Consider the following 23,576-nt stretch of genomic DNA (forward strand, 5'->3'; position numbering starts at 1 on the left):
GAAATATCTTTATTTCTCCTCGGTGTTTCCTCTTTCTAAGTGTGCTGCATTCTGCATCACACTTAGGAAAAGGAAGGTGTTCCTTCTTGCTCAAAAGCAATCCTGCTTGCAATGCAGGCAAACTGGTAACTTTGTGCAAGGTTGCACAAGTTGGTTCTAAGCTGTACTCAGTATGCCAGCCCAAAGAGGGGACAGGAATTTTTATTTTTTTTATTTTTTTATTTTTTTGGAAGACCTTTATTGTGCATACACGAAAAATACACAGCTCTGTGTGCCTACAACCTGAAGGAGTGGGCCGGCAGCATCAACAAAACAGTATCACAATATCTAGATATTATCTAGCGGTGGAAGATTAACGTAACACAGCATGTCGCCTACAACCCAACAGGGCCGGCCGCGTTGCGAAGCGCACAAAGCTGGTAAAGAGTTGCGGTGTTGCATTCATCAGTTAGTGAGTTGAGTTCAAATGGTGAACCAATGAGGTCTCATTTTATATTTTATTTTAAAACCTGTAATAACAACCTAGGAATAGGTGTAGGCAGTCCCAACCCATTGGATGCCACCATACGGAGTATGTGGTATAGAGGATTGTTTAACGCAGAGTGAGGATGTAATGTTCTCTCTGAGAGATATCTGGCGCAGTTGGAGAAGCGTGTACCCTGCCGTCAACTGAAAGTGGAGATGTTGTGGGGAGGAGATTAGTGTAGTCTGTGATCTTGCCTGTGATCTAGGGGGGAGTACGCTGCTTGCCCGCATGCATGCAGTGTGTGATGTACAAAGAAGAGCAGGAAAGGGTTAGTGCTAGTAACCAGTCTGTATGTTTAATGCAAGGACAAAGTGCTTGGGCCACCACTCACAGCGCAGCTGGTCCCGAACCCGGGCGATCCTACAGCGCATTATCTCCTGTCGCGCGAATTGCTTAGGGGAGTGCATATGTCCTGGGAGAAGGGAAGTGTGTCAAGTAGCTTCTTGGAGTAAAGGCTTCGATACTCAGCAGTGAGCCACTGGCGCTGCAGCCTGACCAGTCGCAGCCTGATCATCAGACGAGGGTTCGTCGTCTGCCTGGACACGGAGTAGGTAGGCCGAGAGTGGGCCCCATAGGTCTTTGGGGCACGATTTGTGGGGCAATAGGTCAGCGTAATTATGCATTTGGTCCTGCCAGGTAGACATAGTAGTCAGCCACGTCTTAAATTTGGGAGCGCGGCCACGGCCCCATCTGCAGGCAACATGGCGTTTGGCAAGAAGAAATCCCAACGCGAAGAATTTCTGATTTTTTTTAATGTCCGGGGAAGAGTGACCTAGTAGGGCGATCTTGGGGCAAGGAGCAATCTCAATCTCCATCATGGCAGATAGAGCTTTAAAGATCTCCACCCAGTATGAAGCAACAGGTCGGCTTAGCCATGCCAGATGCATGAAGTTGGCCCCTGGACGATTGCAGCGGAGGCATCGGTCATTATCTCGTAGCCCGAACCTGTGCAATTTTGTAGGAGTGTGGTAGAAGCGGTGTAGGAATTTGAAATGGAGCAGACGAAGGCGAGCATTTCCCGTCACTGAGTTCGTGTGAGAACAGCTTTCCCCCCATTGGTCATCAGTGAGCGGGGTACCAAGGTCATCATCCCAGTCGCGTCTAGCTCTGAAAGCAGGGGGAGTGGGAGCTGAGTATGCGTGCTTATACAGCATAGAGACTACATGTTTCGGAATGTCGGATTGGAGAAGACAGTGCAGGGGTGGCATGACCTCCGGTTCTTCTGGAAAGTTAGGGGTAACTGCTTTAACATTCTGTCGCAGCAGAGTGTAGAGGAACACATCCATAACTGAGGGCATATGTTCCCCAAAGAATTGGGCAGAGGAGCGAAATTGTCCTTGTACATATAAATCCCCCCATGTGTGAAGTGCCAATTTAGTGAACAGTTTGCGGCCTAATTCTTCCCTGGATATGCTTAACCTGGGATCATGCGCGAGAGTCATGAGTGGGGAGTAGGGAAAGGCAACTTCCATGCGGACTGCAATTCTGTGCCAGGCCAGCACCGTGCAGTCCACTGTGGAGGGATCGCGGTCAGACACTCTGTCTTCTGTGAAGAGATAACCTGATGGTTTATCCGGTCTCATGTAACCATCCTCAACTGCGAGGTGTGCCATGAAGGGAGGAGGGTGGAGCCAGTAAGCAGCGAAGTGGGCTTGTGCACTATCATAGTAGAGTCCAAAATTCAGAACGTCAAATCTGCGTTGATGATAGGGCAGCATGAGCGTTTTCAGACCTACCCTAGCCTGCCTTCCGCCCCATATTAGTCTTGACAATTGGGAATCTAGAGCTCGGAAGAAGTGCGGTCCAGGGCTGTAGGGGATGTTAGTGAAGAGGTATAGTAACTTATGGAGAATGACCATTTTTATCAGGGATATATACGGCCAGCCATAGACAGTGGTAGATGGATCCATTTAGCAACGCTGACGGTAAGTTTGTCCAGGACTGTACCATAGTACGCCCTAATGAGGGCGTCGCGATTTCTAGTTATGTTGATACCTAAGTATTTTATCTCGTCGCTTTCCCATATCAGCGGGTAGTCGAGAGGGAACCGCTGGGTTCTGTCAGTCAGGGGAAATAGGGCCGATTTTCCCCAATTAATCTGTATCCCTGCAATGGCACCAAATTTAGTAATTTCGCGAAGAAGGGGATTCAGATTTTCTTGTGGCTCGTGGACATATAGGGTCATATCGTCTGCATATAATGAGACGAGCAGCTGTCTGTCCGGGTAATTCAAGGAGCGATGGTTGTGATGCTGCCGGAGTTTGGCGGCGAGGGGTTCAATTGCTATAGCGAAAAGGACCGGGGATAGCGGGCATCCCTGCCGAGTACCTCTGTGAATGTCAAAGGAGTCAGACCTGGATCCATTTAAGAGAACAGCTGCATGTGGTTTGTGATATAATAGTTTGATCCAATCAATAAAGCTATAGGGAGTTCCCATTTGCTCCAATAGGGAGAACAGGTAATCCCATTCTAAAAAATCAAAAGCTTTAGTAGCATCAAGGAAAACTGCAGCAGCTTCGCATCTAGGGGTAATGTCCTGTAGTACAGCCTGTAATGTACGGAGGTTGTGTGATGTCGCACGGTTCGGGACAAAGCCCGCCTGGTCCGGAAGGACCAGTCGGTCCATTAGGAGATTAAGGCATGTCGCAAGGACCTTTGCGAGAATTTTAACGTCGGTGTTCAGTGAGGACAGGGGCCTATATGAATCGCAGTGCTCCGGTGGTTTACCCGGTTTTAGCAGGGATGTTATTAGGGCTTCGCGCATGCTGACAGGTAAGATGCCTTATTCTAGGGCAGCGTAGTATAATCGCTTTATTATGGGAGCGAGCAAATGAATGAAGGTTTTATAGAAATCTATCGGCATGCCATCTGACGAAGGAGCTTTGCTCGATTTTATGGACATGATTGCGTCTTTTATTTCGTCCAATTCCAATTCATGGTGTAGAAACTTCTGTTGGGACGGGCCTAACCAAGCGATCGCTGTGTCCTCTAGGTATGTGCGTAAATCAAGTGCCGTCTGTCTTTGGTAGGTATATAGTGTTTTGTAGTGGTTAGTGAGAACACCAAGCTGGCTGGGGAGGTCTCTATGTGGCATATGTTGATTATCCAACAGGGTGGTGACATAGTTATGGTGTGTAGGAGGCCTGACCGCAGAAGCCAAGGCTTTGCCTGGTCTGTCACCTTCCCCATATGTGCGCGCCATGTAAGGTTTCCCCAGGAATTTACCCTATTTGTCCGCCAATTCAGTGTATTCATTAATTTTTTCCCTGAGTTGAGCTCTGACTGCATTGCCCTGTGTGCTGCGAGACACGTCTCGCTCAAGTAGGCGTATTTCGGCTTCAAGCTTCCGCAGGTCGCCACGAAGGGACTTAAGGACACCTCCCCCTTTTGAAATACACCAACCCCTCACTGTGACCTTAAAGGCTTCCCAGACTGTGGTGAAGCTGGAGACTGACTCAATATTGCGATCAAAAAAATCTGTGATATCCTGCTCCAGTTCTGCTCTGAAGGCTGAGTCTGTGAGGTGAGCAGGGTTGAGTCGCCAGCTTAAGTAAGATGAGACATCTAGGGGAATGCTTAATGATAGGAGGACTGGAGAATGGTCAGAGAATGTGCGTGCCAGGTGCAAAGAGTGGACCGCCCAGGGGGAGCGGCCAGCTGACATGAAGATGTAGTCTATGCGAGCCCAGGAGGATTGAACTGCGGAGAAGTGTGTACCTTGCCTCAGGGAGGGGTGTGAGTGTCGCCGTGCATCCAATAAGTGGTGTTCTTCTACAATGCCTAGTAGAGTGCGCTGGTTATTAGTGTAGTGAATCGACTGTGGGTGAGATCTGTACATTGCAGGTTGAAGGGCAGTGTTGAAGTCCCCACCCAGGACCACGTGGGCGATGCCTAATGCTTGGATTTTGCCCCACATGGTGAGGAGAGCGGTCGGGTCATCCGTGTTGGGGCCATAGTAACAGGCAAAGAGTATGCTGTGTGCGTGAAGTTTTCCCCAGACCATGCAGTATCTGCCTCCGATATCAATTTCAGTACCTGCCGGGGTAAACCCCGTACCCTTTTTCACTAGGATCGTGACACCCTTTGAGTAATTTGAATATGATGCGAACACCCTGCAGGAGGCCCATCTAGAGGCGAAAAGGGGGGATCCAGTGGGTAGTAAGTGCGTTTCTTGTAGCATGGCAATAGACACTCCGTGCCTATCCAGAGATCCTAATACCTGCCGTTTCTTCCTCAGATTGTTCAACCCCCGCACATTCCATGTCGCTATCTGGAATTTAAATGATGGCTGCATATCCGTCACATCACCCATTTCCATATTGAAAAAATACTGTGGCAAATATACGTAGCAAACTTAATCAAATGGTCAGCAGCAAAATCACAGGTTCAATTGGTGCTCAAGTTTACCCCTTTAATCCCTCCCAGCCTCAGAACTACAACAGTAACTACGCTGACAGATCGAGAACAGACAATACCCATCCCAGTACCGGCTACCCCAACCCGACGGAAAGTCCATCGTTTCGTAACCTGAAAAAGTCTGTATGGAGAGTTTGCAATTGGCTTATTAGGCATGTCAACATGAAATCGAAGAGCCCGCCCACCCACTACGGCATCCCCAACTGGCCGAGAATTAGGATCCCACCCACCCAATACCCCAACATACCCATAACAAGAACTAGCAAAGAAATTGCTCTTGCCCTAAGGAGGGAAGAGACATTAGGGGGCTCACCCATTGGGGACTGAATCTAGGGGCGCCAGACCCGCCATCCACCTCCCTACTTGAACCCGCTGGCAACTAGGCACTAGCCCAGTCGGCATTGCGGGACGGAGGTGGGTGATCAAGCACAAATATACATCATGGACCATTAGAAGTTAAAACAGTAAGGGCACCTCACCGGAGATCATGGTGTATGGACAGCGTCCCAGCAATTCTCGCAAGAACGCGGGCCATACGACATCTTGGTACGGCAGCAAGGGGCCACCCACGAATCGTGACCTAGACATGTACACACCAATGTAGTCAAAGTTACCCAACTGAGTCTGGTTAGAGATAATAGTGTCTATGGGCAGTATGCAGCATATTACATCAGTCCTGTTGGGACATCGGCAACTGCGATCGGGAGCGTCTCCTCTCCGCCTCCGCTCCAGCGTGGTCTTTTCTTTGTTGCTTGATGAAATCCACAACCTACTGTGGGTTTTGGAATAAGTGTTGTTTACCTTGAAGTGACACCTTCAATTTGGCTGGTTAGAGCATGGCGTATGGGATCTCCTGGGCTTGAAGTTTCTTTTTTTCACGCCAGCAAATTTGCGCCTGGCTTCTTGAACCGTCGGGGTGAAATCAGGGAAGAAGGAGAGCGTAGCGTTGCCATATTTCACTGAGCCCAGCTCACGGGCTCGCCTCAGCACAGCATCACGGTCTCTGTAGTTAAGGAAGCGCGCTATGATGGGTCTCGGCTGGGCTCCAGGGGGGGGGCTGTGCGGCGAGGGATCTGTGGGCTCTTTCAACGATGAGATGGGTTGAGAAGGCTTCTTTCCCGAACAGTTCAATCACAAGATTCTCAACAAAGATCTCCATCTTCCCTGTATTTGCCGTTTCCGCAAGGCCCTGAATGCGAACGTTATTGCAACGAGATCTCGCTTCCAAATCCTCGTTCTTTTCGTCGATTATTCTAAGAAGTCTGTCCATCTGAGTCACTTGCCTGGCGTTGGAGGAGGCTCCATCCTCCAATGTCGAAATTCTGTCCTCAGTTTCTTTAATACGCGTGTCATGGTGCTCCAGTTTTGCCACGACGCTGTCCATACGCGTGTTAATGGCGTCTATTTTTGCGTCAATGGATGAGAGGCTATGTTTCATGCCCAAAAGGAGGGTCCTCCAGTCCTCCTCCTGGGGTTCCGGGGGAGGGGGGCTCCCCTCCATCCCAGGAGTCGATTTAGATGCCTTCTTGGACTCGAATGGGATTTTCGACTGCCTGGCGTCGTTGCGGCCCATGTCTCGCCTGGGCGTCCGCATGGTTGTGGATGAAATGGCCGCCAGGGCGCGAATGGAGGTGAGCCGATGGTAGGGGCCTCTTGTCAGTAAGCCGGCGTGTTGATAGCGGATGGGTTTCCACTCACTGTACAGTGAGAGGGGAGGGGGCCCTGTAGCGTCGCCAGCAGTCCACAGGCAGGAATTTGACAGGCGTGGAGTGGCGAGGCCCAGTTACGCAACTGAATAGAAGAACCGCCGGGCACCTCCGCAGTATTTGTCCATCGACCATCCGCCCAGGGAGTAACCATCCGCCGTCAGCTTCTGTGGCCCCGCACTGGTGGCAATGGGGCAGCGACCACTGCAGTGAGGGGATCGCATCAGCAGAGTGAGGAGGAAGGTGAGTGAATCGATCCTAGGCCGAAGGAAGGACGACCATAATCCGGTTGCGGGTGAGTTTGGCGCCAAGCGACAATCAGATTAGGCCCAGGCTAGGTCCGGCCAGGCTCCGCCGAGCGCTAGTGCCAGAAGACGTCGAGAAGTGAGCAGCCTGCAAGTGTCGCGGGCAGGCCCCGCACTGCCATGGGCCCCGGTGCGAACCAGACGTCCTCCGGGCGGGTCCAGGGGCAACCGGGAAGAGTGCGCCACCCCACAACCGTTGGCAGGCCACGGGCGGGAGCCGCACAGTACTGGCAGGAAGGTTGGCCCCCCCAGGCAGAGCGATGGGCCCCTCTCGGCACCACGAAGCAGGAAAGTCTCCACGGGGCTCAGGCCCAGAGAACAGTCCGACCTAAGGGGGGGGGGTGGAGGGGGGCCCAGCCAAGCGAGATTCACTCCGGTATGGTGCCCCCGGCGTAGCTCACCTCTGGCCGCATAGGAGTAGTGTTCTTCTGGGGGGGGTGGGCAGCGGGGGTAGCTCAGGCCGTTTGGTAGTCCCGGCGTCGGCTCCTGCTCCCCAGCGTTGGGTAGGCCGCAGAGCCCCGGTCTTTCCCAGCCAGTGGATCCGACGTGCAGCAAGCCACGGACCGGCAGTCTGATCCTCTCCGTGCTTACAGGCGGAGCTCTCAGCAACCAGGCGGTCGTTTCTCAGAAGCAAGGTACCGATCAGTGCAGAACACCGTCACGAAGCCAGCGGTGCGGTGTCTAGGCGTTTTGGTAGAGTCAGGATGCTTTCAGGATGGGATAGTGTGCTCGATCGCGCGAGAGCCTCACATCAGTGTGGCCATCTTGGTTTGGCGCCACCTAGCGCCCCCCCCGAGGGGACAGGAAATTGTCATATTTTGGTAAATATGGCGCATTTCTGCCCTCTCCCTGCCACGCAACGCATTGCAGCAAATTGCTTTTCTGCATTGCGTTGTGCGACACAATGATACATCTGGGCCACAGTTATATTTTCTTCTGCATCTTCTTGAAAGCATGCCAGGATGAAAATTGAAGGTAAGTAAACCTTTAACGGAGCATCAATGAACACTACTTGCAGGTACAGCAAGGACAAAGCAGCTGCCTTACATTTCAAACAGCAACATTCCACTGCCAAACGATTCTATTTCTACATGCTGCATATCTTACCTTCAAATGCATAATCGATTACCAAGTAAAAACCAACCCTACTCCCCACACACTACAAGATTATGCTCAAGAACAGATCAACTCTCAGGCTTGGCAAACCAGCCACAATTGAGTGCTTAATTCTAATAACCACCAAAAATAAGAACACAAACCTGCAAATGTTTTGAGTTTGCTACATTTTGAAGCATAATGAACACCAATTATTTGGTGACATCTATCATAATCTACATAAACCTTAAGAGCCTAATTTATACGTTGGAAGAGAGGGAACTCTGTCACAATGACAACAGTGTTCCCTCTAGGGGTGGGTCAAAAGCTCTGCTTTGCCAGCAGAGTTCACGGAGTTTGCCACTCCGCATTCTGCTTGGAGTGCGGAGTCCAGTAAAAACTCTGCCATCCACCACGTGGCGTGGTTTACCGGCGCCCAGCCCTATGCGCACTTGAGAGGTGCAGTCACGTCCAAGAATGCACTCATGCTTCAAATTATGCAACTTGCCTCAAGTACACACCAAGAAGTGTTTCCTCCCACGAGTCCAGGCTCCCTTCCATAAATAAGGTAGGGAGCCTGAGCCTCAGAAAGGAAAATTCCTCCCACTCTTAAATATTTGCCTACAAAGTTTCCTGGCTAATTGCAAGATGCACGCATGAAACACCTTCATCGTTTGATCCAGGTTCCAAATTCTGGTGAAGTTAAAACCTCTCAGATTGGCATGGAGTGTGCACAAACATATCGAGCTATTTCTGCACTCTATCTCTGACAGATCTTGAGTTCAGCTGGGGATTGCCACTTGCTTGGTTTTATTGCTTTCCACAAACCTACATGAATATCATTGCTCCTGTTGACTCAAGACCGCCAGTTCACGCCTCTTCATGGTTCTAACGATTTTAAGAAACTCCCTGACTCTGGCAATTCTTGTTACCTGATTTATCCAGCCGCCATTGGGATTCTTATATGGTGTTTTTTAAACTTAGCGGTATTTTGGAATGCATGTGCAGAGGGTCACACTGCCACCAACTATCACAATCGTTAGTTCTTAGTGTTGCACTCATAGCACCAGTGATTTTTGCACAATTGATTTTAGAGTGAAATTCACATTCCAAGCCGCAATTGCACAGCAATTTCACCAAACACCGCCTACTGGCTGAAGAAACAGTGCACCAAACTACGGGCCATATTATCAAGCAAGGGCGATATATTATCACCGCTTTTATCGGCAGCAAACTGCTGCTAAAGCGACGATAATGGGCTTGATAATATGCCCTTGCGAATTCCCATAGAAGCCCAGGTTCTGGTGTTAACCTAGGCTTCTATGGGAATTCACAAGGACATATTATCAAGCCCATTATCGCCGCTATAGCAGCAGTTTTCTGCCTATAAAAGCGGCAATAATGTATCGCCATTTCTTGATTATATGGCCCTACATTTCCATGATCCTCACAGCTAATAGGCAACTGACAAGAGCTCCTCCAGCCAATCCAAGGTGAGGACACACACTCGTAGTCTCACCACCAATTAGAGCCACTCCCTGATAATGAGTAAGCGGTACCCTTGCCCACCACACCAGCCTGAGTGCTGCATACCAAAGCAGGCCCTGGAATGTCAAGGGACTGGTCCACTTTGCAGGCAGTGCTTCCAGCCCTGTTCACCATTCCCAGTGTTGGCACATGGAAGGTGAAAGGGTCAGAGGCTACTGCCCATGCTGCACACCATCCCCAGTGATGTCATGGGACTCTTCAAGCGTGATAAGAAGGAGCCCAAGGACCAGGAGATGATGCCGGCAGAGCCCATGACCAGGGATTGGCTTCTAGAGAGCAAGGCCAAAAGCGAGATGGCATTCTGAAACATAAGTACTCCGACTCTGGAGTTTGTATTCATGATTTAGAGAATGTATTCATTTACGCTATTTTTATAAGTATTTTAAGGTGTCTATGGTTCTACTGAGTCAGTTTCGAAGTTGATGTGCACGGGGAGGGTAACACGCCAGGTTTGGGCCACTCTGCTGAATTCTGCACAGCAGAACTCTGCAAGCTCTGCGCACCCCTAGTTACCTCCCCGCCACCTTAGTAGTCTGCCTGACTGATTTAAATGCAGACGGACCATAGGTTTAATCAAGGGGAAGACTAGTCTATCTATGCCGTGATTAAACCCTTGCAACTGCCTTTCTAAGTAAGGGCTGATGGAGACAAACCTCTAATTCTACCCATCTAATTTAGATGGGTGTAATGAAAGTTAGGGCTCCCATGGCGAAGAGAGCGTTTTATTTTTTATTTTTTAAAAGGAAAACCCACTTTGGCATTTTCTTTTTTAAAAGAAAAAAGAAAACAGATAGGTGCAGAGCTCTGTCATGTTCCCAGAGGACTGCACCAAACTGCAAAAAGCATTGACAATGGCAGTTCCTGCTAATGCTTGAGAAACGACCACCAGCTTGGCCATCATTTCAGAAGTCGGTGGACGGCATCTCTGTCAGGGCCACAGAGAAATTCACTTAATTGCCCTGCAGACGAACTGTGCCTTTTGCATATATAGGGAAGAACAGACAGGGGCCTCATTCTGCAAGGATAAGAATAATTAGCCTACTGGAGGTTCAGGCAAAGTCTAACTTTTTAAGTCACTTTTCCTAATTATTTATAAAGAACCCAACTTCTCTACTCAATTGGGCTTTTAATAAACACCAAAAATTGTGGTTGGCCTATTATGGTAATGTGTCCCAAACTAAAGATAACAGAGTTATGATTTTATTTTTCACTTTAGTTTAGCTCATATGCCAGCTGCTGCCATTCTAAAAGGAACATAGGGGCATATTATCAAGGCGGGCGATAAGAGATTATCGCCGCTTTAGCGGCCGTTTTCGGTCGCTAAGAGGCGATAATTCTATTGACCTATTAGCAAGCTGTGTCTAACATCAGTTAGCGACAGCTTGTAGACGAATCACTGACAGAATTTCGACTACAAAAATATCGACCTACAAGAATATCGAGTCAACAATATCGAGGGCAAAAATATCGACATCCTATCTACAACATGGTAAGTACAAAAATATCGAAATAAAAATATCGATGTAAAAAATATCGATGTTAAAAATATCGTTTATTTTTTTTTAATATATAAATGTAAAATTAAGTCTATAAGACTAATAAATAAAAGAAACATATTTAAAAGTATCTAATAATATTTAAAAGTAATAAATAATACATATATTAAGAATACATTAATTAAATATATACAGTAAATATGTAAAATATATACACTGAAAAATAAGTATTAATAATTATTTTACGAATTTATAAATTAATGAAATATATTCTAATTTACTAACACATTCACAAACATAAAAGAGTAACATAAATAAAATGTAAGTAATATAAAAAATAAAATAAATATTTGTTATTTTAACAATTAATTAAATAAAACGTTGGATAGCGTAAGGCTAAAAATTTCTATTCCTACTCCAGAGAGTACAACAGTAGGGAAAAATGACCCAGAACTCAAAAAACACCCCTTTACCCAAGAACTGAAACTGACCCTGAACCCTAAAAATACCCCTTTACCCAAAAACTGAAAACTGACCCTGAACCCAAAAAATACCCCTTTACCCAAGAACTGAAAACTGACCCTGAACCCAAAAAATACCCCTTTACCCAAGAACTGAAAACTGACCCTGAACTCAAAAAATACCCCCTTACCCAAAAACTGAAAACTGATCCTGAACCCTAAAAATACCCCTTTACCCAAGAACTGAAAACTGACCCTGAACCCTAAAAATACCCCTTTACCCAAGAACTGAAAACTGACCCTGAACCCAAAAAATACCCCTTTACCCAAAAACTGAAAACTGACCCTGAACCCAAAAAATACCCCTTTACCCAAGAACTGGAAACTGTTCCTGAACCCAAAAAATACCCCTTTACCCAAAAACTGAAAACTGACCCTGAACCCTAAAAATACCCCTTTACCCAAAAACTGAAAACTGACCCTGAACACAAAAAATACCCCTTTACCCAAGAACTGAAAACTGACCCTGAACCAAAAAATACCCCCTTACCCAAAAACTGAAAACTGACCCTGAACCCTAAAAATACCCCTTTACCCATAAACTGAAAACTGACCCTGAAACCAAAAAATACTCCTTTACCCAAGAACTGAAAACTGACCCTAAACCCTAAAAAAAACCCTTTACCCAAAAACTCAAAACTGACCCTAAACACTAAAAATACTCCTTTACCCAAAATTAATTATTATTATTTAATTAGCAATTAATTATTAATGAACAATAACAAATAAAGTAAATATATTAGCAAATTAGCTGTAATTATTATAATTTAATAATTAATATTATGTTTTCCCAATTAATTAATTAACAGTAATTAAAAATTATATATCAATAAATTACTCTAATTAATGTAACTAATTAATATTATTTAATTACCAATTTATTAATAATGTTAAATATGTACAAAATAATAATAATTAATTAACTAATTAATATTAATTATTTCCCAATAAATTAAATATAAATTTATAAAAACATATATTAATTAATTAATTATTATTAACTTACTCCCCACCCCATTCCCCTATAAACCCACATCCCGCTACAGAAAATATATATCAATTAATCAATTAATTTTTTTCCCAATAAATCAATATTAATTAGCAATTAATTATAATTAATTAATTAATCCCACTGATTATTAATAAACTTACCATAATTAAATTACTTCCCACCCTATTCCCTTATAAACCCACAACCCGCTACAGAACATATATATATCAATTAATAAATTAATTAAAATTATTTTCCTATTATTTTCACATAATTACCAATTAATTATAATTTATTAATAAATCCTACTAATTACTAAACAATTTACCATAATTAAATTACTTCCCACCCTATTCCCCTATAAACCCACAACCCGCTCCGGTACAAAAACATAAAATTTACTTATAAAATTATTTATTATTATATAAAATTTATACACATATAATAGTAATTATTTTAAATACTTAAATTAAACATATAACACATACATAATAAAAAACTATACAATAATTCAAATATCGATATTAGTGTCATCAAAATTAGTAACATCGATATATATGCTATCGATATTACTTACTTCGATATTACTTACATCGATATTAAGTATTTCGATATTACTTACCTTGGGTCGATATTCTGTCCTACGATATTCTTGCCTTCGATATTATGCACCTTCGATATTTCAGACTCGATATTATAGTAGGTCGATATTTACAACTCAATATTTTGACTGTGTACCCTTGTAGACGATAGCGAGCGGTTTGGGGCCCACTTTGCATGTCAGCGATATTTATCGCTAATGACATGCAAAGTGGGCGTACCCAACCTGTTAGTGACTGAAAGCAGTCGCTAACATTGCTATTGCCTATTATCAACGCAGGCGTAGCAATGGAAATATTCGCGCTAAGCGCGAATATCTCTAAAACCTAACACCTGCTCAGACCAGTTCTTAGTCTGTGTATCCAATGGGAGGTGGATATTCAGGCTAAGTCCCTGTTAGCGATAATACCTGAATATCGCTGGATTTACAGCGATATTCACACATTTCGCCGCTATTGCCGGAAATGTTATCGCTATGTTGCTAATAGCTCGTTATCTCTGCGATAAAATCCGGCAATGCTCGGCGATCAAAAAAAATTCGCTAAGCCTATTTAGTGATAAATGTCGCTAGTTTTTGATAATATGCCCCATAATTGTGTTGGCTAGTCACTGTAGGAATATGCTGACATTAAAATCATGCATGTACCTCTTTTAAGTTCTAGACATTCCTCGTTTTGGGCTGCGTAGATGACTTATTTAGAATTTACACATAAAAATGGACCAGATTTTCAGTAGGACGTTAGTGATTACTGGTTGGGGTGGGTGATAAATAATTTGGCTACTCCGAGTTCCAGCCAAACTCCACCAACCACCACATGGTGGTTATTCTCACATGTGGCTCGCCAACTATAAGTTAGAGAGCACGAGAATTGGCATCCACTAACGCCATATTCGGGTGCTAACAGCAGGGGTGGCCTTAGGCATGTGCAAGCTGTGCACCTGCACAGGGCCACCAAACCCCAGGGGCCACCTCGCTAATATATCTCCTTAATATAATAATCCTCTGCGGATGGATACATCTTTGCGTGGTGGCCCCTGGCAGGGATTTTGCGGCCTCCGGATCTGTTCCACTTCCAAACACCCTGTCCACCCCCCCCCCCCTTCACTGGCCTCCGCGCTCCGCCCCCGCACAGACCCCTTCTTCCGGGGCCCCCTACATATACTCCCTGCCCAGGGCCGCCATGAGCCTAGAGCTGCCCCTGCTAACTGGGCACCTGGCGAGATTTTTTGAATGCCGGTGGTCACATGTGGTCGCAACAGTTCGCTTGGCAGGGAGAAAGCTGACACTCAAGTAGAAAATCTACTCGAGCCACAGTAAAAAAGCAATAGAAAATCTACTCGAGCCACAGTAAAAAAGCACAATCCTCTAGTGCTCCGTGTGGTGCTGTACGCACCGATTTTGCAGTGCAGAACAAGCTTCCAGTACTAAAAATAAGTGCAAACAGTGTGACATTCCAATTTCCACCCACTCGCAGAACTCCACGGAATCTCACTGAGTTTTCATAAAGACTCCACGGAGTTACACAGAGCAATGCTCAGTGAATTCCGCTCACCTCAGCAGTGCTTAATATGAAACTAGAGATAGCCGGTGGGGGCCTCCTGCACTCATTTTATGGGTCCGGGGCTTATTTTTCCAAATCAAACCTTTACCAAGAGCAAGAGAGGGAGAAGCACACAAAGTGTAAAGACGGAGAAGGAGGAAGAAGTAAAAACTGCCACAATGAAGAAAGCAGGCACCTGCAAAAGTGAGATAAAGGGGCTGGGAGTTATTGGAAAATAAATGCCTGAAGTGAATGTAAGACTGCACAGCCTTGGTACTCGGCCGCCAACATTTAATTGCACCGGCGGCGGGCACCTGAGCAAGGGTTTTGGTACTGGCACTATTTTTTTTTTGTTTTTTTTTTTACAAATTAAGCACTGCCAAAGTTTGCACCGAAACAGAAGTCCGTGAATATCTTGCACAAACATTTTGAAACATTATCTTTTTCCGTTACTCTTTATATACGTTTGGACACATGTTTTCCCGTGATACAGTAAAAAGTTTCAGTCAGATAACGCTAAAAAAACAATTCGGTTCTAGATACTAACCTAATTAAGCCATGACGCACACCCTAAACCCAATATGTATTTCTCTGATTTCAATCGCCGTAAGATGTGTAATTGTAGAACAATACTGCCATCTGCAGGGTATTGCTACTAGTTGGGGACTGACGAGCCATTATGCCCAGAAAAACATATCCATGATAGATAGGTGCTATAGAAAACGCCAAATAAATAAAATAAAAACGGCAAATAATCAAGATGTAGATTAATGAAGACAAAAGTACGTATTTTCTACAACCTGGCCATGGGTGTGATATGCTATTAACGCATGACTCTTTTAATACTGCAATTCAGGTGTTTTAATAAAGAAACAAAACGCTCAATGATGCTGTCTTTTTAGCAACTTCCTAAATCACTTCTGGACTAATGAGAAGAAGTAACAGCACGAACCGCCCTTAAAAGCCTGGCAGGGTCTGGAAAATACAGACTTGTGGGTGGAAGTAAGCAGCAGCCCCAGAATGTGCCACATTGTGGAGAGCTACCCACAGGTAGGTGTTTAGAATGAGAGGGCGGGAAGGGGACAGGGGAGGATGCTGTTCATGTTATCAGCCTGTCAATCCTGAAGAGGCGTTGTGCAAATTTACAAGGAGGTTTGAAGACAGAATAAAAGTAATTAAAAAGCAACTATATAAATACATATGAAGGACGACTAAGCAACGTTATTTTAGTGGTTCTTTCTAGTTGCTTAGTGGCCTAATTCAGCAGCTGGTCTCACTGCATTAACAGTGTGAAGCATGGTGACTCTCTGGCTTTAAAGGCTTCTGAGGTTGGCAACATGAAGGCCATTGAGTTTGATAACTATAAATATCTAATGTTAATCATCAATTTACCCTATGGCGTGAATGTGCACTTTATGAATTCTTATGTTATGTTTTTTGATTGGTCAACTGGGTTTTCTGCCTAAGGGCCTCATACAAAGTTTTGTGGTGCGGCAGCAGGGCAGTTCACCGCAACCTCGCTTCAAGCCGATTTGTCACAGACCCGCCCCGAGAGCGATTTACTAATCCAATGGAAGATTAAACCAGTGCAAGGCCATCACAAAGGTGGCAATTGTTCCGTATGTGATATGACACTAGAAGGTACAGAATTTCATCATGACACCATTAGATGGGCACATAAAGAATGTACGAACTATAGAACAAAGAATGTAATTTATGCCATATTGTGTCTTTGCCAAAAGATTTACATTGGCAAAACAAATCAACAGATTAATCAACGAATTGTGCAACATCGCACAGGGATCAGGAAGAAAGTTTCTAATGCACATATGGTTTCTCTTTATATTGTAAAAATCATGGAGAAACTGGTCTGAAATGGACTATGCTAACAACAATTGCAGCAAATACGAGAGGAGGAGACCTGGAGGAACTACTCCTGAAAAAAGAAGTGTACCTCATTTTGAAATTCAATTGCACTAGCTCTGGCCTCAATGAAATGACTGAACTTTCGCCCATATGAGTTAAAACTACAACACCCATAATCCAACAGGATAACCTGTTGCTTAAAACTATGAGGAAACAGGAAGTCGTCAAGGGTGCCACAATGGAAACAGAGAGGCTGTGAAGGAGACATGAGGGAAGAACACGAGTGAATGGACACTTGCTAAAAAGTAAGAGAACAAGGCGCTACTGTTAAAGATTTAAATTATCAATGTAAGAGTGGGTTTGCTTATCAAAAAGATCCACATTGCCGTCAACAGTGTCCGTGTACCTCGGAGGGCCCTATAAATGAAATTGAGGAACAGCATGTCTCAACGGAATAGACACTGCCTGCGCATAATCAGGCACGCGATTCCGCAAGTTACACAACCGAAAGAAATTGAATTGTTTAAAAGTATCACGCCGCTGAAACATTGTTGCATTTTCATTTACATAGAAACACGAATACCAGGACTGCCAGATAAAGTGACTTTGCCAATCAGCGCGTCTCAAAGGAATAGGCGCTGCATGTTACAAATCAGATACGCGAGTGAGTGACTAGAAAAACTGTCCTGTTTAAATATATTGAGTCGCTGCCACTTTGTTGCAGTCTTATTTGACAGCAGAAAGCAAACAGCAGGACCGCTCGACAAGCAAGGATGTTGTCCTTCCCCAGCCTGCTTTAACTCAGATACGCTGGTTAATATGAAGGTTCGAAATGACTTGAGAATCCGCCCCCTTCCCGGAGAGCTGGAAACCTGCCGAGCTCAGCGCCCTCCTGAAGAAACCCACCGCGGACCCCACGGACCTCAAGAACTTCCGCCCCATCTCGCTCCTCCCTTTTCCTGCCAAAGTCATCGAGAAGACCGTCACCAAACAACTCTCCGCCTTCCTCGAGATGAACGGATCGCTCGACCCCTCGCAATCCGGTTTCCATGCAAACCACAGCACCGAGATCGCCCTCATCGCAGCCACCGACGACATCAGGTCCCTGCTCGACAAAGAGGAAACAGCTGCCCTCATCTGCCTGGAGTATAGGTGCTGTGCACATTGCAGTTTTCAGGGTGTCAAAGGCCGTTTGACAGGCGTCAGTCCAGATCACATTTCGTGGCTGCTTCCTGGAAGTCAGCGAAGTCAAGGGGTGCACAATGTTACCATAATCCTTGACAAACCTCCTGTAGTAACCCGTCAGTCCTAAGAAGGCTCTCACCTGAGTTTGGGTTTTGGGCGGTGCCCAAGCCAGGATGGTATCAATCTTGGGTTGCAGGGGGGCCACCTTGCCGCTCCCTACTTGGTGCCCCAAGTACACCACAGAACCCTGCCCAATCTGGCACTTACTGGCTTTGATTGTGAGGCCTGCTCCGCGCAGGGCCAACAACACCTCCTGGAGGTGGCGCAAGTATTCCTCCCAGCTGGCGCTGAACACTGCGATGTCGTCCAGGTAGGCGGCGCTGAAATCCTCCAGTCCAGCCAAGACCTGGTTGACCAACCTCTGGAAGGTGGCAGGGGCATTCTTCATCCCAAAGGGCATCACCCGGAACTGGTAGAGCCCATCTGGTGTGGAGAATGCGGACCTCTCTTTTGCCCCATCGGTTAAGGCGATCTGCCAGTACCCAGACGTCAGATCAATCGTGCTAAGGTACCGTGCAGCCCCCAACCGATCTATGAGCTCATCAGCTCTGGGGATGGGGTGCGCTTCAGTCTTGGTGACTGAATTGAGTCCTCAGTAATCCACACAGAACCAAAGTTCGGGTGAAGCACCAGGCGCGGCAGCTTTCGGGACCAAGACCACTGGGCTGGCCCAAGGACTGCTAGAGGACTCAATCACCCCTAAGGCAAACATTTGGAGACCTCCTCCTTAATGTATGCTCTGACCTTGTCAGTCACCCTGTAAGCCTTGTGCTTCACAGGAGGGCTGTCTCCGGTGTCAACATCATGGACACACCAATGAGTGACACCCGGAACCAAGGAAAACAGATCAGGGAATTGTCCCAACAGTTGGCGACAATCCTGCTTCTGCTCAAGGGTCAGTGTGTCAGAGAGGACAACACCATCCACTGACCCATCTTGCTCTTTAGCACACAGGAGGTCAGGAAGAGGCTCACTCTCCTCCTCCATTCCAGCATCCGTAGCTAGGAGCATGCCCACTTCGGACCTTTCTAAGTGGGGCTTCAAACGGTTGACATGCAGACCCTCAACGGGTTCCTGGGAGATTTCAAGTCCACCACATAGGTGACATCGCTCTTCTTCTCCACAACCTTAAACGGTCCAGTCCACCTGTCCTTGAGCGCACAAGGTTCCACAGGGGACATGACCCAAACTTCCTGACCAGGCTGAAGCTCTACCAGAGTGGCATTCCGGTCGTACCAACGCTTCATCTCCTCCTGGCTGGCCTCCAGATTTGCCTGAGCAAGATCTCTGAAGCGCCGAGTCTGGTTCCTAAAGGCCAGCATGTAACTGTATACACCCTGGGGAGGTTTCCTGGGAGATTGCTCCCAGCCTTCTTTGACCAGACTCAAAGGTCCTCTTACCGGGTGACCATACAAAAGCTCAAAGGGGCTGAACCCTAGAGACTTCTGCGGCACCTCACGGTAAGCAAACAACAGGCATGGCAAGAGGACGTCCCATTTCTGCCTCATTGGTTCTTCAAGACCCATGATCATGCCTTTAAGGGTCCGGTTGAATCTCTCAACCAGCCCATTACCTTGAGGGTGGTAAGGAGTGGTGAACTTGTAGGTTACCCCACACTCCTTCCACAGAGACTTCATGTAATTGGAAATGAAGTTGGTGCCCCGGTCTGACACCACCTCTCTGGGGAACCCCATTCGGGAGAAAACACCCATCAGTGCCCGTCCCACCACGGGGGCCGTCACTGTTCGGAGAGGGATGGCTTCCGGGTACCGTGTGGCATGGTCCACCAAGACCAGGATAAACCTGTTGCCCAGGGCTGTCTTGGGGTCCAGGGGCCCAACAATGTCAATCCCCACCCGGTCAAAGGGGGTACTGACCACTGGAAAAGGTTGGAGGGGAGCCTTCTGCTTCCTTCCACTTTTCCCACTTGCCTGGCAAGTGTGACAAGTCTTACAATGGATGTCTACATCCCTTCGCATCTGAGGCCAATAAAAATGGGTGACAAGCCTGTCATAGGTCTTGTCCTGCCCCAGATGTCCAGCTAAAGGAACGTCATGAGCCAAACCCAGTAGGAAGGCTCTGAAGCGCTGGGGTCACACCAGCACACGGGCTGACCCAGGCTCAGCAGCCTTAGGCTCGCTATACAGGAGGTCGTTCTCCCAGTAAACAAAATGCGACCCTGACTGATCACCTGAGGTTTGGGCTGAGGCCTGCCGCCTCATACCCACAAGAGAAGGGCACACTTTTTGTTCGGCACAAAATTCTTCCCTGGAGGGACCACCATCCTGCTGCCAATGGGTCAGCTCGGGCAGGTCTCCCAGTTCAGCGATTTGTTCCCCTGTGGGCTCCAGGGCATCCCCCTCAGGGTCTACCTCCTCCTGGACCACAGGAACTACGAGGGCCGGTTTCCCGCACCTCCTGCCTCTCCTCTTTACAGCTGGGTCCTGGGCCATACTCTCAGGCTCCGGGACCCCATCAACACCCTTACTCACTGTCATGGATCGAGTGGTTGCACACACCCACTCTGGCAAACCCAACATTTTCAAATGTGTCTCCCTCTCCACCTTAGCCCAAGGGGAGTCTTCTAAATCATTGCCCAGGAGACAATCAACAGGCATGGTGGGCCTCACAGCAACCTGAAGAGTACCTGAAACTCCCCCCCATTCAAAGGAAACTTGAGCTACCTCACACTCTTTCTGGGAGTTGTCAGCAGCTATCACGGGGTAGAATGCGTGGGGAACCACCTGCTCTCTGGACACCAAGTGACACTTGACAGCTGTCACACTCGCTCCGGTGTCTCTGAGAGCTTCCACTCTATGGCCATTAATGGTCACCCACTGCCTATATTTATAAATGTTACTAGGCAGAGGGGGTGGAGGGACCATTTCCATGTCTCCTAGCGAGACCAGGGACATTTCTGCGGGACCCTTCCCACCAGGGACAACCATCTCCTCCCCTCCCAGGGCTACACTCGCCAACTGACGGGGGGTGCACGCGGCGGTGCATTCGAATTCTTCATGGGACACTGAGGGTCATAGTACCGGTGTCCCACCTGCCCACAAACGTAGCAGGTCAGTGGGCCCCTATGAACAGGTTTACCTGTCGGGCCCCTGGCTTCTTCTCAGGGGGAGGCTGGGAACCCTTCCCTTGGTTCCCTTGGGGATTACTTTGGGGCCCTTTCTGGGACTCCTTCTGTTTGCCCTTGTCCCCCCCACTCTTCTGCTGGGGACTCTGCCCACCCTTGGCTGAGTCTCCCACTGGACCCTTGTGGACCCTGGTACTGACCCAGCGGTCCGCCTCCTCAGCAAGTTTTCTAGGGTTAGATATCTTGCTATCAATAAGGTGCTGGCACAGCTCTGAAAAACAGTTATTAGACAAATGCTCCCAAGCAAACAAATCATAAAGAGCTTCATAACTTTCCACTTTGCTGCCCTTTACCCAACCATCCATGGCTCTGCAAAAAAAAGACACATATTCAACCCACGTCGTACCAGGCAACTTCTTACATTCTCTAAAAGCTTGTCTCTACTTTTCTGGGGTTAGGCCATACCTCAACATTAAAGCATCTTTCATATAAGCATAAGACATCCTATCCTCAACAGGCATGTCTAACAGGGTATCTCTCCCCTCATTCACAAAGCGACCCCACAACCCCGCTCCCCAATCCTTCTCAGGGACCCGGTGGGCCAACAATGCTAACTCATATGCTTTAAACCATTGACCAATATCTTCATTCCTATGATAATCTTTGATCACATCTTTGGGAAAATAAAACCTACTTTCTGCAGGCACAGATGGGATGCTGCCACCAGAGGGATTCAATTCTAACTTCTTAGCTTGGATCTCCAACTCCCTCAACTTGGTATCACACTCCAAAGCTAACTTCTCTCTTTCAAAATCCAACCTTTTGGTCTCCAAATCAGCTTCTCTCCTACCTCTTGCATTTTCTAACTCCAACTACCCATTTATCTTAAGCCTTGCCATTTCCATGTTGTATTCTCGCTCTTTCGCCCTTTCATCTCTTTCTTCAGGGGAAAGACCTTTGGAGGAAACACTGCTACCGGGAGAGGACACGGTTCCATTCACTGGCACCTCCTCATCCCCTTCCACTGGCGGTACCACCACCGGATCAGTGGGATCTCTGGACTCTAACCAGGCCTCCAAAGCTTTGAGATATTCCTCCTTCGCTGAGATGCCTTTGGTAGGGACTTTAAATTTCTTGCAAAAGGATTTCAGCTCCTTCAATTTGTAGACATTTATCTTTGCTCTATCAAATTCCTCCACAACAACAACAGGGGCAGCGACTCCGGTGTCGCTCATGGTCAAAACTGGCAGTGTTCAAAAAATCAAGCTTCAGAAAAGCGGAGAACAAAAATAGGATCCTACCAAGTAGATTGTGGCTGCGCTATGGTCGGCTTTCACTATGTAGCGCACACTAATCACTGCACATGGGTCATAAATGCAAGGTTCAAATCCTCACCGCTGCGTCCAATGTTAGAACCGGCTGTCTCTAGTTGGCAGAGGTATGCACTTCTGACAAATAGGGACACACCTTTCCTAGTCAGGGCAAGGGGATCACACCCTTCGATAAACCCTGCTCACCCCCTTGGTAGCTTGGCAGAGCAGACAGGCTTATCTCAGAGGCTGTGTGTTAAGCATTTATGACCACATACAGTAATAAAGTGAATACACTACAAATGAACACGACACAGTAGTATTATAAAAATAAGAATTTTTATATAAGGCTTAGCACAAGACCAAATAACGACAAAAATATACCACAATCTTAATAAATACTCTTGGAAGGAAAAATAATAGTTCAAGCATAGTTTCTTCTTAGCACAAAAGTCTTTAGTATCAAAAGCAACTCTTCTTCTGGGAAACACAGTTCTTGACAACAATGTAACCCACACGGGAGTCACACGACGTCGAGGCAAAGTTAATCCAAAGGGTTCGGTATCAACCGCGAAGAGCGCTACGTCGAGCCCGGAGTCACACGGACCCCCAACAACACAGTACCTTAGGAAAATGAAGCACACGATGATCAGCGACGTCGAGCAATCCGGCGTCGCGTCTTCGGTGTCGATCAGGCCTCAGTAGTCGTCGATGTCGATGATGCTGTTGCAAGAGTGAGCAGCGCTCACGGCGTCGAGAGGGCACAAAGTCGATGCGATCAGCAGTGGTGCAGACACGAGGTCGCTTGGAGCTGGAGCCGAACTCACTACTCACTGGCGTTGCTGCTGGCGTCGATCAGGCCCGGCGGCCGGCGTCGAGGAAGCGGGACACTGGAGCCGTTACTCACGTTGTCGAGCTGGATTCGGCGACGTCCGTCGGCGTCGAGATTGCTGGTTTCTTTCAGAGGTGCTGGATTCTCGAGTTCCAGCAAATAGCACTTTTAGCAGATGAAGTCCTTTAGCCCTGTGACTTCAACAGGAGGCTGGCACTCTTCCAACCCTTGGAGATTTTCTTAGCAAAGTTTGAGAGTACACACACAGTTCCTCTCTCCTGGTTCCTTGGCAAAAAATAAAGAAGCAATGCAGGATTCCCCCCAGCAAACAGCACACTGGCAGAAGTGGTAGGCAAGTCCTTGGATCAGCAGGCTTCTTGTCCTTGGTTTCAGGGTTCCTTGTCAGAAGTGATCTAAATTCTTGGTTCAGGGGTCCTTCTCTTATAACCCTTTTTGGCTTTGATCCCTTTGTCCATGCAGGGGAATTTCCCAA

This window comes from Lissotriton vulgaris, chromosome 1_1, assembly GCF_964263255.1.
Source record: "Lissotriton vulgaris chromosome 1_1, aLisVul1.2, whole genome shotgun sequence".
Lineage (NCBI taxonomy): Eukaryota > Metazoa > Chordata > Amphibia > Caudata > Salamandridae > Lissotriton > Lissotriton vulgaris.